Source organism: Rhinatrema bivittatum, chromosome 2, assembly GCF_901001135.1.
Source record: "Rhinatrema bivittatum chromosome 2, aRhiBiv1.1, whole genome shotgun sequence".
NCBI classification, from domain to species: Eukaryota; Metazoa; Chordata; class Amphibia; order Gymnophiona; family Rhinatrematidae; genus Rhinatrema; species Rhinatrema bivittatum.
Genome location: NC_042616.1, coordinates 646,606,425 through 646,619,516, shown reverse-complemented (window position 1 = coordinate 646,619,516; position 13,092 = coordinate 646,606,425).

The following is a 13,092-nucleotide window of genomic DNA, read 5'->3' as shown; positions in this document are numbered from 1 at the left end:
CTACAGTTACCCGAATCGTGTTGTTTCCTCCTGAGAGTGGTAAGTCCACCACAAAATCTGTAGCAATGTGTGTCCATGGCTCGTCTGGTATTGGTAAGGGTTGGAGTAGGCCCCAAGGACGACCGGGTGGCATCTCTTGTCTGGCACAATTTGCACAGGAAGCAACGTAGGAGAATGTGTCTTCCTTCACGGTGGGCCACCAGTAAAACTTTTGTAGTTTAGACAGAGTTCTGCGTTGACCAGGGTGTCCAGCCAGTTTGGAGTCGTGAGCCCATGCTAACAGCTTTTTTCTGAGGTTCTTGGGTACGATGGTTTTACCTGCAGATACTGAGTGAGTAGCTGCCAGAATAACTCTTTTCGGGTCAATGATGTGTTGTGGTTCTTCTAGAATATCCTCAGAGAGGAATGAGCGAGATAAGGCATCAGCTCTGATGTTTTTTTCTCCAGGGTGGTATTTCAGCACAAAGTCGAATCTGTTGAAAAACAGAGACCATCTCGCTTGCCTATGGTTTAGGCGCTGTGCGTGGCAGAGGTATTCCAAATTCGTATGGTCTGTAAAGACTGTGACTTGATGTTGCGCTCCTTCGAGCCAAGGGCGCCACTCCTCGAAAGCCATCTTTATCGCCAGGAGCTCTTTATCTCCTATTCCATAATTTTTCACTGCTGGAGAGAAGCGACTACAGAAGAATGAGCATGGGTGTAAGGCCTTGGAATCACCGGCTTGGCTTAGCACGGCCCCTATGCCAACATCTGAGGCGACAACCTCAACGATGAAGGGCTTAGTGGGATCCGGGTGTCGGAGACACGGCTTGCTCAAGAAGGTGTCTTTTAGTTTCTGGAATGCAGATATAGCCTCCGTAGACCAATTAGCAACATTGGCACCTTTCTTCGTCATAGCTGTATGCGGAACAGTGAGCGAGGAGTAGTTCTTGATGAAAGACCTATAATAGTTTGTGAACCCTAAGAACCGTTTGAGAGCCTTCAGACCCGTGGATTGAGCCCAATTCTTTATGCTCTCCAGCTTCTGTGGATCCATTTGGAACCCATGGTTGGAAACATTATAGCCTAGGAAAGGCAATGATTCTTTGTGAAATTCACTTAGACAACTTAGCGTATAGATGATTCTCACAGAGTCTTTGCAGCACTCTTTTGACATCCTCCAGATAAGTGGTCATGTCTTGAGAGAATATCAAGATGTCATCTAAGTAAATGACGACACATTTGTAGAGGAGATCTCTGAAAATGACATGTCATTCATTAAATTTTGAAAGACAGCCGGGGTGTAGCATAGGCCAAAGGGCATCACTAAATATTCAAATTGACCATCCCGGGTATTGTAGACCGTCTTCCATTCATCGCCTGAGCAAATGCGAAGTAGGTTGTAGGCTCCTTTAAAATCAAGCTTGGAGAAGATCTTGGCTCTTTGTAGCCTGTCAAATAGCTCTGAGATGAGATGTAGCGGGTAACGGTCTTTCACAGTTATCTCATTGAGACCTTTGTAATCTATATATGGACGTAAAGTTCTATCCTTCTTCCCCACAAAGAAGAAGTCTGCACCAACCGGAGACTTGGAAGGTCTTATGAAGCCTTTTTGAAGGTTTTCCTGAATATATTCGGACACAGCTTTCTTCTCTGGCACAGAGAGAGGGTACACGTGTTCTTTGGGTGGTTCAGTATTTGCCTACAGATTAATAGCTCAGTCATAGGATCTGTAAGGTGGTAGTACGTCTGCAGTTTCTTTAGAAAAAACATCTTGGAATGATGCATATTGAGGCGGCAACCCTGGCATCACTGGGGTAGTTGGCATGCAGGGAATAGGAGTGACTTCCATCAGGCATTTATCGTGACAGTCTGGGCCCCATCGTGACAGTTCCAGCGTAGCCCAATTGAACTTTGGCATATGCTGCTGCAGCCATGGTAACCCCAGCACTATAGGGTGCATGGCCTTCTCTAAAACAAAGAAGAAGATAGTTTCAGAATGGAGAGCACCAGTCCGCAGACATACTGGTTCGGTGACCTGGGTTACTTCACCCGGCAAGGGCTCTCCATGAATTGAAGATAGGAGTAGCAGAGACTTCATAGTGGTAATGGGAATCCGCAAGTGCTCCACTAATCATTGAAGAATGAAATTACCTCCTGCCCCTGAGTCCACTAGGGCAAGGGTCTGATACTCCAAGGGTCCACAGATCAAGGATACGGGAAGAGAGAGCGGAGGAGAGGGGGCAGTAAGACCTAAGAAGAGTCCTCCCGCAGGACTTAGGTCTGCCAGTTTCCCGAACATATAGGGCATGTTTGAACAGCATGGCCAGCTTGTCCACAGTACATGCACAGCCCCAGTTTCTTCCTTGTTCTTCTCTCTTTAGCTCTTCAGATGGCTGTGGCCTAATTGCATTGGTTCTTCTTTGCCAGCAACTGGAACCAGAGGAACAGGCCTGGGTGTGGACTTAACTCAAGTTTCACCCTGAAAGAGTCTTCTGGAAGTCTTGGTCTCTTGAACCTTGTCACGAAGTCGGTGATTAATCCTTGTTGCCAACTTCACTAGATCAGCCAAGGTCTCAGGCATTTCACGAGCAGCTAGCTCGTCCTTCAGATGAGAGTTCAGTCCTTCAAAGAAGAGGGTACTCAGGCATTTAGGGTCTCAATGTAATTCAGACGCCAGTGTCTTGAATTTGATAGCGAAGTCAGCCAAAGGTTTATTACCTTGCTTCAGGTGAACCAAAGAAGATTCTGCAGTGGTATACCTGGCAGGATCATCAAAAACAGACTTGAATAGTTTGAGGAATCTTTCAATGTCATGTAGAATAGGATCTTCGCGCTCCCACAGCGAAGAGGCCCAAGTCAATGCTCTTCCGTCCAGATAAGACAAGATATAGGTGGTCTTGGCATAAGCTGTGGGGAAATGGCTAGGTTGCAGGGAGAAGTGCATGCAACACTGATTAATAAAACCTCTGCATCTCCAAACTTCCCCTGAGAGGCGTGTAGGAGCAGATAGAGGTACAATAGTCTTGACCATCACTTCTGGCAGTGTAGCTTCTTTACCTGAGGTGGTGGGTAAATTCATCTGTATGGAAACTATTCATAATAACAAGGTCAGCAAAACTCAGTCGCTCAGTGACCTGCCAACATTGCTGTGGAAGTTCAAACCTAGCGGACCACCTCACCAGAGCAGTAGCTGATAGCATGGGCCAGAATGGTCGTCCCTAGAACAGGGGTCTGCAATCTTTCAAAACAGAAGAGCCGGTTCATGATTTTTTCTTTGTCCAAAATATCTTGAGATTTGTAACCCTGTGGCAAATCAGGATACTTGTGTAAATTGTCTCTTCCTCCCTAGTGGTTTCTCTTTCTCTGTTTTTCTCAGTCACCTCATCACTAGAAGTTACTCTCTCTCTCTCTCTCTTATCTCCCCAAGCTCTCGCTCAGTTCCCTCATTCTACTCTCTGTCAATATTCCTATTCTAGAAATCTCTCTCAATCGCCCCATTATTTCTAGAATTCACTATCTCGTTCTAATACTGCTCCCTATCAGTCTTTACATCTCTTTTTCTGCCCTGGCAGAAACTCTGAACCCCCCTTTTCTCCAGCAATCATTTTGATCATAAGTCCCCTTATCCTCAAAATCATTTTGTCTCTCGCAAGCTCCCATCCTAAGAAGTCATTCTCTCAATCTCTCCCTTATGCCCAGCAGTCACTCTCTCTCTCCCCCTCCCCATCCTAGCAGTCATTCTCTCTCTAACTCCCATCCCCAGCAATCACTCTCTCCCTCAGACATCCTCATCCCCATCAGTCATTCTTTCTGTTTCTCTCACTTTTCAATCTTCCCAATCCTCAGCAGCCATACTCTTTTACTCTTCAGTCCTCCCGTATTCTCAGCCATCTATCTCTCTCTCTTTCCCGCCCATCTCCATCAGTCAGTTTCTTTTTATTTTTTTTCTCATTCTCTCAATCCTCCACATCTTCAGCAGCCACTCTTTTTCTCTCTATCAATCATCCTTATCCTCAGCAGTGACACACAATCTCTGTCAATTCTCCTCATTCCCAAGAGTCACACACTCTCTTTTTCAATCCCTTCTCACTCCCAGCATTCACTCTCTCAGTCCCCCTACCCCAGCAGTCTATCTCCTAAACCCACACTTATTCACAGTAGTCTCTTTTAATCCCCACATTCTCAGTCCCTCCCATCCTCAGCAGTCACTCTCTCAATTCAACCCTTCTCGCTTTCAATTTTGCCCTCATATCCATCAGTCACTCTCTCTCAATCCTCCTCATCCCCAACATATTTTCTCACTTTTTCAATCCTCCCTCATTCCCAGCACTCTTTCTCTCATCCCCTCCATTCCATGCAGTCACTCTCTCCATCCACCCCTTTTCTCAGCAGTCACGTTCTCTCTCAATCCCCTGTCCCCAGCAGTTGTTCTTTCTCTCAATCCCCCATTCCCATGTGGTTAATCTCTCAATCCACCCTCTTTCTCTGCAGTTACTATTTTTCTTAATCCAGCTATTTCCAGTAGTAACACTGTCTCTCTCAATCCTCCTACCTCAGCAGTCTATCTCCCAAACCTATACCTCTCCACAGTAGTTTTTCTCTCTCAGTCCCCCTGTAACTGAGAGCCATTCTTCAGTTACCAGTATGCCCAGGGGCCTGGGAATGGCCGTCCCCTGGGAAGCTTTATAACAGCTCTCTCCTGAGAGTCTGGAGGCAATTGTTTATGATTTTTGGAGAGTTAGGAGGTGGAAGGTGCATACCTTTTGTTGCATTTTCAGGCCCAGTCAGAGAGTACAGGCTAGCCCAGCCCGGGATTCCTGACCAGGATCGGGAGGGTGGTCCTGCCAGTCTACTCTCTAGTTGATTTGGATACTGCTCTGGGCTGTTTTCAGGATTCGGGGCATGGGAAACCCTGTTGTTTGGGATGCCCAGGGACAGGGAAAACCTGCCCTCAGAGGTGGTGACCGTTTGTGAGGAGTAACGCCGATGTTATATTTGGTTAAGGGAAAAGGACATTAAGTTGAGACATCCTGGAGGAAGATTTTTGGCTGCCCCTTCCTAGCTGCAGTGGAGCAGGGTAAGAGAACCTGTTTCCAGGGACTCTCCCGTAAGGGAGGGAGAGTGAGAGACTCAGATAAATCTAAAGAAGTGGAAGAACCTGATAACCGTGAGTAACAGAACCGTAAGAATTTCAGAGGCTGCCCATCAGGAGTCTTCAGCCTCTGGGGGAGAGAAAAGAGATTACTCTCTGTGCAAGGACAGGATTTTTGGGCATCTGTGGAAGGGGATTCCTGCCCAGTTTAAAGGTTGCCCTGCCCATTTGGACCGCCAGCTCACCTAACCCAGGAGGGTGGTTGGATCCCTTGCCCATACAAAGATTCCTGCATAGATAGAGGTGAATACTGTAAACCGAGAGAAGAGAGACTATGGTGCTGGAAACATATTTATTGTACCAACTGCAACTATCTTATTCAGCAAATTTAAGTTTGGACACTAACCCAGTGCATCCAGCGTTTTTATTTGGGCATGCAGCACTCACAGAGAAGAGAAATTTCCCCTCTCCCAGAGATAACCAAAATGTCAGCCACCTCTGCACTGGGACCAGAAAGGAACTGTTTCTCCCCAAGCCAAAGGATCCACTCCCTGGGGAAGGGGAAACAGAGAACAGCTAATCAGGGTTCCTGCCCCAAAGAACTTACAAATACTTTTATGGCCCCACCCATGCAGGACATGCACACCGGAGTGGGAGTACACCCCCATTCTCAGCATTCCCTCTCTCGCTTTCTTTCAATCCCTCCCATTCCAAGCAGTCTATCTCTCAATTCCACACCTTTTCTCAGTAGTATCTCTCTCTCAATTTTCCCCTCATACCCATCAGTCACTTTCTCTCTCAGTCCTTCTCATCTTCAACCTACGTTCTCTCTTTTTCAATTCTCTCTTCCTCCATTCCATGCACTCTCTCAATCAACCCTTTCTCAGCAGTTACTCTCTCTCTTTCGCAATCTCCCCATTCCCATGCAGTCACTCTCTCAATCCACCCTCTTTCTCTGCAGTCACTCTCAATCACCCCCATTTCCAGCAGCAACTCTGTCTCCCTCAATCCCCATCCCAGTCTCTCAACCCACCTACTCTCTTAGAAGACACTCTCTTAATCCCCTATCCCATAAAGTTACTTTCTCAATCTCCATCCCATACAGTCACTCTTTATCTCAAGCGCCACCATCTCTAACAGTCACTCTTTCTCTCTCTTAATCCTCCATATCACCATCAGTAACTTTCTCTCAATCCTCCCCATCCTCTGCAGTCACACTATCCTTTTCAATTCACCGCATTCACAGCAGTCACATTCTCTCTTTCTGAATTTTTCCTCATTCCCCAACTGTCTCTGTCTCTCTCAAGTTACCCTTATCCACAGCATTCATTCTCTTTCAATTTCTCCTCATCCTCAGTCCCCATTCTCAATTTCCCTCCCATGTACAATCTTCTGCATCCTCAACAGCCATTTTCTCTCAGTTCCACAATTGCCAGCATTCTCTCTCTCAATTCCCCTTCATTCTTAGCAGTCACTGTCTCTTTCTATGTCCTCCCAGCCCCAGCAGTCATTTTCTCTCTCTCAATCACCTCATCTGCAGTTTTTTTTTTCTCTGTGGCTCATGCCATTTTACACCAGCATTGCTCTTATGGAGCCGTATTCAGATCTTCAAAGAGCTGTATGTGGGCTCAGGAGCCACAGGTTGCAGACCCCTGTCCTAGACAGAAGTGAGCGGGCATGAAGCCAAGATGATGACTCAGGAAGGAGAGATTTGAGTTAAGGTGACAGTACAAATCAGTTGCAATGATTGGGTGCACAATCATTATTGGAATTAAAGAAGACAACAGGCTGAGAACTGTACTTCATATTACTGCCTGGATTCAGAGGTGTGTGGAGGGAGAGAATGGGGAATGGAGACATTCCTTATGCTGTGCCTCAGTTTGTTCCACTTGTTGCAACCATAGAAGAAGTATGGGGGAGAGATGACTTGGAAGTTTATGACCCAATAGGGATGTGCAGAGCAAAATTTTATGTTCATATTTCTTATGTCCGAAAGTGGGTCCCACTTGCGGCCAATATGGACATAAAAAAAATCTAATGAGTTGGGTATATGTACATATGTCGCCCATTAAAGTCAATGGGGGAAGGATTTCCAGCCTATTTTTGGCTGCAGAATTGTGGTTTTCTTATCAATTGGCCCAGGAGAGAGTTCCCTTTCCTTTGTGCAGGGAAGTACTCCCTGGAAAGGGTCCACCCCTAGAGTTGTGTGTACCCGGTGTTTACATTGGCGTCCAGTGAATATCGTTGGCGTCTAGTGAATTCCGTTGGCGTCTAGTGAATTCAGACGGTACTTACGCACTTCAGCAGATGACAAAGGAATTGGAGGATCTCTCAGAAATAAGAATACGTGTGGGAATACAAGGTCTGGATGAACAGGCAGGCACAGCAATGGAGTTAAAACAGCAGTAGGAACACAAGGCCTGGATGAACAGGCACTTCATTCGAGGACAGAGGTCAATCCCAGCTAGGGACACAAGGCCTGCATGAACAGGCACAGGAACTAGGTTAAAACACTGGTAGCTCGCCAGCATCTTTCTGATGCATGCTAGAATATTGGCAGCGGTATGGGCATGGTCCGTCAGGTGGGTGTGCAGTAAAGCCCACCTCCACCCTCATGCTTGTTCAGGGAAGGACTCCCTGGAACGGGTCCACCCCTAGAGTTGTGTGTACCCGGTGTTTACATTGGCGTCCAGTGAATATCGTTGGCGTCTAGTGAATTCCGTTGGCGTCTAGTGAATTCAGACTGTACTTACGCACTTCAGCTGATGACAAACGAATTGGAGCCTAGGATCTCTCACAAATAAGAATACGTGTGGGAACACAAGGCCTGGATGAACAGGTACATCATTCGAGGACAGAGGTCAATTCCAGCTAGGGACACAAGGCCTGCATGAACAGGCACAGCAACCAGGTTAAAACACTTGTGGGAACACAAGGCCTGGATGAACAGGCACAGCCACTGAGTTAAAACACCTGTGGGAACACAAGGCCTGGATGAACAGGCACCGCCACTGAGTTAAAACACCTGTGGGAACACAAGGCCCGGAAGAATGGGTACAGCAACTGAGTTAAAACACCTGTGGGAACACAAGGCCGGGATGAAGAGGCACAGCAGTCGAGCACAGAGGTCGATCCCAGCTAGGGACACAAGGCCTGGATGAAGAGGCACATCATTCGAGGACAGAGTTCAATCACAGCTAGGGACACAAGCCGCGGAGGAAAAGACACTAACCAGGATCCTCCAAGCCCTCATTTTCTCCAAATTAGACTACTGCAACTCTACATTTCTTGGACTCCCTTCCTCATACACAAAACCACTCCAAATGGTTCAAAACGCAGCAGCCCGTCTACTAACAAACACTAGGAAAAGAGACCACATTTCCCCAGTCCTAAAAGACCTCCACTGGTTACCAATTCAGTTCAGAGTCATTTACAAATCCATCACCTTGATATACAAAATCTTTCACCAACACACCATAATCGACCTACAAATTCCTCTCCGTTTATACAAATGCACAAGACCGACCAGGGAAGCCTACAGAGGATGCCTCCTTGTTCCACCCTCCAAAACCACTTATCACAGCACCTTTAGAGATTGAGCCCTTTCCACAGCAGGTCCACCGTTATGGAACTCCATCCCCCCAGATCTCAGAAATGAACCTTGCCTCCTAACCTTTCGGAAAAGACTCAAGACATGGCTTTTCAGGCAAGCCTTCCCGAACTGCACCTAACACACACCATCAATAAATTCTCAGCTCAGAAGCTGTATATATTGGACGCCATATTTGTAATGTACTCTTGTATATTTTTATATTCTACACATGTATATAATTAACCTCCTCTATCCCTCTTTATTTCTTACACTCCCAGTTCATAGCCCCAGTTAATTGTAACTGCATCTCTTCACCACGTGTATTTATGTTATAGGTTGTTTTCTTTGCACCCCTGTTTTCTGTAAAGCGACATCATGTGAACGATTTCATGAATGCCGGTATAAAAAAACCTTAAATAAATAAAATAAATAAGTAAGTACCGCAAGGGAAAGTTGAAAACAACTTTGAAGAGGGAGTTCAAGAGGGCGTGAAATTGTAAAGAGGTAAATGGTGGGGTCCGTGCAGTCCGCCCGCAGGATTCAACCCGGCGGGTTCGGTCGGACCGGGGTTTCGGCGGATCCCCCACCCCCACCCCTTTCGCGGGGGGTGGGGGAGGGGCGGGGAACGCCTCCCGGACGGCCCCGGCCCCCGCAGGGCGCATTTCCTCTGCGGCGGTGTGCCGCGACCGGCTACGGTTCGGCTGGGAAGGCCCAGGGGGGGCAGGTGGCCCGCTGCTCCAGCGGCGCGTGTTATAGCCCCCCCTCCCGGCGTTTCCTCCTTCCCCTTTGGCAACTGTTAACTTGTCTTAACCTCATTCACTACATCTATGCAGACGATGTTCAGATTCTTATTCCCATAACAGAATCTATTAACAAACTTGGCTATTCTTACAAGCCTTCCCTGATCCTTCAAACTTTCACTAGATAAGTAAAGCTACTCAGCTTTCAATATGGAACTTCGCCCCTCCAATATTCTCCTCATTTAGCTACCCTACTTATGCACTTCAGAAAATGACAAAGGAATTGGAAGATCTCTCAGAAATAATAATACGTGTGGGAACACAAGGTCTGGATGAACAGGCAGGCACAGCAATGGACTTAAAACACCAGTAGGAACACTAGGCCTGGATGAAGAGGCACATCATTCTAGGACAGAGGTCAATCCCACCTATGGACACAAGCCGCGGAGGAAAAGAATCTAACCAGGATTCCCTCCGTAACGGCGAGTGAAGAGGGAAGAGCCCAGCGCCGAATCCTTGCTCGTCCGGCGGGCGCGGGAAATGTGGCGTACGGAAGATCGCCTCTCTGGCGCCGCTCGGGGCCCCAAGTCCTTCTCATCAAGCCTCAGCCCGCGGACGGTGTTAGGCCGGTAGCGGCCCCCGGCGCTCCGGGACCGGGTTTTCTCGTAGTCTGTTTGTTTGGGAATGCAGGCCAAAGTGGGTGGTAAACTCCATCTAAGGTTAAATACCATTTCCGGCGCGTGTTATTGCCCCCCCCCCCCCCCCCGGCAGCAGCTTCGCCGTTTCCCCCGCCGTTTCCTCCTTCCCCTTTGCCAACTGTTAAGTAGTCAACCTCATTCACTACATCTATGCAGACGATGTTCAGATTCTTATTCCCATAACAGAATCTATTAACAAAGCCATCGCACTTTGGAACAACAGCTTACAAGCCATCACTAATCTCCTCAACAGTCAAAGCATGAGATCTTATTAAGAAACTGACATTATCCTCAACAAATTCTTACTCCTAGCAAAACCTATACCAAGTAAGTACACAGGGGTCTGTATTTTCATACCCCATTGCTTGCTGTTTGAATACCGCTCTTGCCGTACCGACCCGCAGGGTCCACCTAGGGACACAAGCTGTGGAGGAAAAGAAACTAACCAGGATTCCCTCAGTAACGGCGAGTGAAGAGGGAAGAGCCCAGCGCCGAATCCCCGCCTGTCCGGCGGGCGCGGGAAATGTGGCATACGGAAGACCGGCTCCCCAGCGCCGCTCGGGGGCCCAAGTCCTTCTGATGGAGGATCAGCCGGCGGACGGTGTTAGGCCGGTAGTGGCCCCCCAATAAAACCACCAAAGACTGCTTCTATAAACTGCAAGTTTAAAAAAGGATAAGACCACTCTTCCACGCCAAACACTTCAGAACCATCCTCCAAGCCCTCATTTTCTACTACTGCAACTCTACATTACTTGGACTCCCTTCCTCATACACGAAACCACTCCAAATGGTTGAAAACGCAGCAGCCCGTCTACTAACAAACACTAGGAAAGGAGGCCACATTTCCCCAGTCCTAAAAGACCTCCACTGGTTACCAATTCAGTTCAGAGTCATTTACAAATCCATCACCTTGATATAAAAAATCATTCACCAACACACCATTATCGACCTACAAATTCCTCTCCGTTTATTCAAATGCACAAGACCGACCAGGGAAGCCTACAGCGGATGCAATGCCGGTATAAATAAATAAAGTAAATCAATAAAATCAATAAGTACGTAAGGGAAAGTTGAAAACAACTTTCAAGAGCGAGTTCAAAAGGGCGGGAAACCGTTAAGAGTTAAACGGGTGAGGTGCGTGCAGTCCACCTGGAGGATTGAACCCGGCGGGTTCGGTGGGACCGGGGGTGGTTTAGGCGCATCCCCCACCCCTTTCGCGGGGGGGCGGGGAACGCCTCCCGGACGGCCCCGGCCCCGTCCAGGAATAAAAAAATAAAGTAAATATATAAAATCAATAAGTACGTAAGGGAAAGTTGAAAACAACTTTCAAGAGCGAGTTCAAAAGGGCGGGAAACCGTTAAGAGTTAAACGGGTGAGGTGCGTGCAGTCCGCCTGGAGGATTGAACCCGGCGGCGGGTTCGGTGGGACCGGGGGTGGTTTCGGCGCATCCCCCACCCCTTTCGCGGGGGGGCGGGGAACGCCTCCCAGACGGCCCCGGCCCCGTCCAGGAATAAAAAAAATAAAGTAAAGCAGTAAAATCAATAAGTACGTAAGGGAAAGTTGAAAACAACTTTCAAGAGCGAGTTCAAAAGGGCGGGAAACCGTTAAGAGTTAAACGGGTGAGGTGCGTGCAGTCCGCGGCCCCGGCCCCGTCCAGGAATAAAAAAATAAAGTAAATATATAAAATCAATAAGTACGTAAGGGAAAGTTGAAAACAACTTTCAAGAGCGAGTTCAAAAGGGCGGGAAACCGTTAAGAGTTAAACGGGTGAGGTGCGTGCAGTCCGCGGCCCCGGCCCCGTCCAGGAATAAAAAAATAAAGTAAATATATAAAATCAATAAGTACGTAAGGGAAAGTTGAAAACAACTTTCAAGAGCGAGTTCAAAAGGGCGGGAAACCGTTAAGAGGTAAACGGGTGGGGTGCGTGCAGTCCGCCTGGAGGATTGAACCCGGCGGCGGGTTCGGTGGGACCGGGGGTGGTTTCGGCGCATCCCCCACCCCTTTCGCGGGGGGGCGGGGAACGCCTCCCAGACGGCCCCGGCCCCGTCCAGGAATAAAAAAAATAAAATAAAGCAGTAAAATCAATAAGTACGTAAGGGAAAGTTGAAAACAACTTTCAAGAGCGAGTTCAAAAGGGCGGGAAACCGTTAAGAGTTAAACGGGTGAGGTGCGTGCAGTCCGCGGCCCCGGCCCCGTCCAGGAATAAAAAAATAAAGTAAATATATAAAATCAATAAGTACGTAAGGGAAAGTTGAAAACAACTTTCAAGAGCGAGTTCAAAAGGGCGGGAAACCGTTAAGAGGTAAACGGGTGGGGTGCGTGCAGTCCGCCTGGAGGATTCAACCCGGCGGGTTCGGTGGGACCGGGGGTGGTTTCGGCGCATCCCCCACCCCTTTCGCGGGGGGGCGGGGAACGCCTCCCGGACGGCCCCGGCCCCGTCCAGGAATAAAAAAAATAAAGTAAAGCAGTAAAATCAATAAGTACGTAAGGGAAAGTTGAAAACAACTTTCAAGAGCGAGTTCAAAAGGGCGGGAAACCGTTAAGAGGTAAACGGGTGAGGTGCGTGCAGTCCGCGGCCCCGGCCCCGTCCAGGAATAAAAAAATAAAGTAAATATATAAAATCAATAAGTACGTAAGGGAAAGTTGAAAACAACTTTCAAGAGCGAGTTCAAAAGGGCGGGAAACCGTTAAGAGGTAAACGGGTGAGGTGCGTGCAGTCCACCTGGAGGATTGAACCCGGCGGGTTCGGTGGGACCGGGGGTGGTTTCGGCGCATCCCCCACCCCTTTCGCGGGGGGGGCGGGGAACGCCTCCCGGACGGCCCCGGCCCCGTCCAGGAATAAAAAAAATAAAGTAAAGCAGTAAAATCAATAAGTACGTAAGGGAAAGTTGAAAACAACTTTCAAGAGCGAGTTCAAAAGGGCGGGAAACCATTAAGAGGTAAACGGGTGGGGTGCGTGCAGTCCGCCTGGAGGATTCAACCCGGCGG